This window comes from Myotis yumanensis, unplaced genomic scaffold (genome assembly GCF_028538775.1).
Source record: "Myotis yumanensis isolate MYYU_CA2020_CCGP unplaced genomic scaffold, mMyoYum1.0.hap1 SCAF_13, whole genome shotgun sequence".
Classification (NCBI taxonomy): Eukaryota; Metazoa; Chordata; class Mammalia; order Chiroptera; family Vespertilionidae; genus Myotis; species Myotis yumanensis.
The window spans coordinates 26,472,819-26,476,375 of record NW_027223764.1 but is presented as its reverse complement, the minus strand read 5'-3'; the positions used below and the strand labels follow the sequence as shown (position 1 = coordinate 26,476,375).

General features: G+C 42.9%; 1 non-coding gene across 1 annotated transcript; it reads left to right on the top strand.

Annotated features, from left to right (window-relative positions):
• Positions 1–1,116: 1,116 nt before the first annotated feature.
• LOC139022243 (U4atac minor spliceosomal RNA) lies at positions 1,117–1,243 on the top strand. The gene has a single exon (XR_011473628.1). It is a non-coding gene; the product is annotated as a U4atac minor spliceosomal RNA (small nuclear RNA).
• Positions 1,244–3,557: the final 2,314 nt, after the last annotated feature.

Sequence of the window (3,557 nt, the reverse complement as noted above, 5' to 3'; positions counted from 1 at the left end):
ACAAAGGGGCTCATTTTATAAGGACCTTCTTAAGCAGGAGTTTTCTAATATTTGAGTGCATAAAAATCACAGAATGGGTTGTGTAAAATGCAGATTTCCCAGGCCCCACCTGCTAGTAGACTGATTTGTCATGGGTAGTGCCCAGGAATCTGCATTTAACAATCATGATTCTCCTCCTCCCCATGATGCTAATGCAGGTGATCCTCTCACCCTAACTCAGGAAGGATTATTAGGCTACCAAGAATTATTTTCTCTAAATGGGTAGCACCTTCCTTGGCAGAGCCAGGTCAGTCCAAAGCCACAGGTAGCATTGATTAAGCTGGTAGGATGATACCTTTACTGCTTTGGCAACACGAATTCTAGTAGAACCAGAAGCAATAAATAGGTATAGTCATTTAAATCCTCAGCAATAAAATAGCATAGATGGACCTAGAGAGTATTATGCTGAGCGAAATAAGGCAGTCAGAGAAAGATAAGTATCGCATGATCTCACTCATATGTGGAATCTAGTGAATCAAATAAACTGATGATCAAAAATAGACCCAGGGTTTCACCCATATGTGGGATATAATGATCAACATAAACCAATGAACAAAAATGGATCCAGAGACAAGGTGGCACTGAGCAGACCGTCCAACCTCAGGGAGAAGGCAGGAGAGGGGATGGGGGGTTAGAGATAAACCAAAGGACTTGTATGCATGCATATTAGCATGACCAATGGACACAGACACTGGGGTGGTGGGGGCTTGCTCTGGGAGTGGTAGTGGGGGATTAGTCGGGGGGGGGGGGGGGAAGAGACATGTAATACTTTAAAAATAAATAAGTAAATAAACTCTGTGCTTTGCCTAAGAAAAAAAATAGACCTAGAATCATGGAAGTATGAACACACTATTGAACCTCAGAGGGAAGGTAGGAGAAGGTGGGTGGAAAGAGATCAACCAATGAATGCATAACCTGCGGACACAGAAAGGCGGCGGTAAGGGCTTGGAGAGGGGGAAACAGGAGCGGGCTGCTAATGGGGGGGAAAGGAGGACCTATGTAATACTTTCAACAATAAAGATTTTAGAAAATAAAAAATAAAAAAAATAAATCCTCAGCAATTTAAAAGATGAACTCATCTTCCTTTTCTTGGGGTTGTGTTACTACCCAATGAAAGCTTAGTGAGGGCAGTACTGTTGATGCCTAAACAACACACTCGCATTGACTAGAACTCTGCTTTACCTGGGTGCAATTTTTTGGAAAAATAAATTTTACAAAAAAAGATGAACTCAAGACCCCCAAATTCTGTCCAATTCTAGATAATGCACTTTTAGAGTGTTACCGGAGAGGCCCAGGAAAAGATCAAGATGGTGATGGGTTTAAAAACCACAGCATGTGTGGAGTGGCTGAAAGAAATGAAGGCTCTGCAGGCCATGGGAAGGGGGCTGCCTTCACACAGCTGCAGCAGAGCTGTCATAGTCTGGAGTGGGTGGAGGGGCATTCATTCTGTGTGGCTCCAGAAGACACAACATATTCATCCCCGCAGAACTGGATCCTGATCTATGTCCCAATGATTTGTCTCACAAACATCGCCGTGACCACAATGACATGAATTATAGCATAAATAAATTTAAATGATGATCAAAATTTGGGTAAATCTTTGAAGCTGAGCAAAATACTTTACCATGTAGTAATTCCAAATTATCCTGTGCTTTCCTCATTCTATTTCCAGGTCTTCTTCACTCACTCAGTTTCCACTCTCAAGTATCATTCCTCTTACTTCTCTACCTGATATTTGATTTATTCTTAAAATTAGGCAACTACCCTAGGAAGTCCTCCTTGATTTCATGTCTTGTGAGTGAGGTACTAACTGTCCTTTTGTTCCTGGCTGTCTTTTCAAGGATGTCTATATCGAGAGCAGCCTTGGAAATAAATATAATGCCTCCATCTGAATGACATGGCAAGTTTGTTTTCTGGGTAGTATAAAAGATTCAGGTTCCCTAAACTCACAGGCCTCAGCTGTGAAGCAAGTCCACTGCTTGTGCAGCCTCCAAGGGGTTCCCTTCAAGTCAACCTTGTGAAAATTGCTGAGTAGCAGAAACTGATGCAAACATGAATTCATGTTCATGTCTTGAATAAAAGACTTCTTTGTCCTTGATCCAGGAGTATGGTGTCTTCTGCCAGTTTCCATTAAAGTATGTTAGACAAATTCTAGCTTACACGGAAGGTAAAATCTCGGATCCTCAGTTCTTGGTAAATGGTCTCCCTGATGACTTATCATAGTATTTCTCATCTCTCACATTGAAATTATCAGCTTATACTGTGATAGCCTCGAGAGAAATAGGTGACTGTTTCTGACTCACCTTTGCTTTCCCAATATCTAGCACATAATAGAAGAGTCTACTTAAGGGTATTTGAAGTTTCAAAAGCCTGTATATCTAAGGCTATTTTCAAAAATCCAGGAATAACTAAGATGATATTGCAGAAGAAAAAGAAACCTGAACGTCTTATACTACTGAATATCAGGACTTCTTATAGAGCAGTTAAGAACTTTCAGTATGAAGTAGAAATGGACTAGTGGAACAGAAAGGACAGCTCAGAAACAGGCCCACTCATATGTGGTCACATGATTACTGCAGTACAGTACAGAAAGGGAAAGGGAAAGGGAAAGGGAATGGGAATGGGATGGGAATGGGAATGGGAATGGGGATGGGGATGGGGATGGGAATGGGGATGGAGATGGGGATGGGAATGGGGATGGGAACGGGGATGGGGATGGGGATGGGAATGGGAATGGGGATGGGGATGGGGATGGGAATGGGAATGGGAATGGGAATGGGGATGGGGATGGGAATGGGGGTGGGGATGGGGATGGGGATGGGAATGGGGATGGGAATGGGGATGGGAATGGAGATGGGAATGGGGATAGGGATGGGAATGGAAATGGGGATGGGGATGGGAATGGGAATGGGGATGGGGATGGGGATGGGGATGGGGATGGGAATGGGGATGGGGATGGGGATGGGGATGGGGATGGGGATGGGAATGGGAATGGGAATGGGGATGGGGATGGGGATGGGAATGGGAATGGGGATGGGAATGGGAATGGGAATGGGGATGGGAATGGGGATGGGAATGGGGATGGGAATGGGGATGGGAATAGGGATGGGGATGGGGATGGGGATGGGGATGGGGATGGGGATGGGATGGGAAAGGGAAAGAATGGTCTTATTAAATCATGCTGGGTCAAGTGGATAGCCATATGAAAATAAACTTTTACCCCTACTTCTCACTGTAAATAAAATTAATCCCAGGTGGACAGATGGTATTACAAATAAAATAAAACTTCTTCATTAAGATACAGAATTGCTTTATCACCTTGAAATAGATAAAAGATTATATAAATAAAATACACTCAAAAGCACTATCCATAAAAAACAAAGATACTGTGGACTACATTATAATTAAGAAGTCAGTTCATGAGGAGATATTATTAAGGCAGTGAAAAGACAAGCTACAGAATGGAAGGACATATTTGCAAAACAGATAGCTCAAAAGGGAGTACTAATATAAGCAAC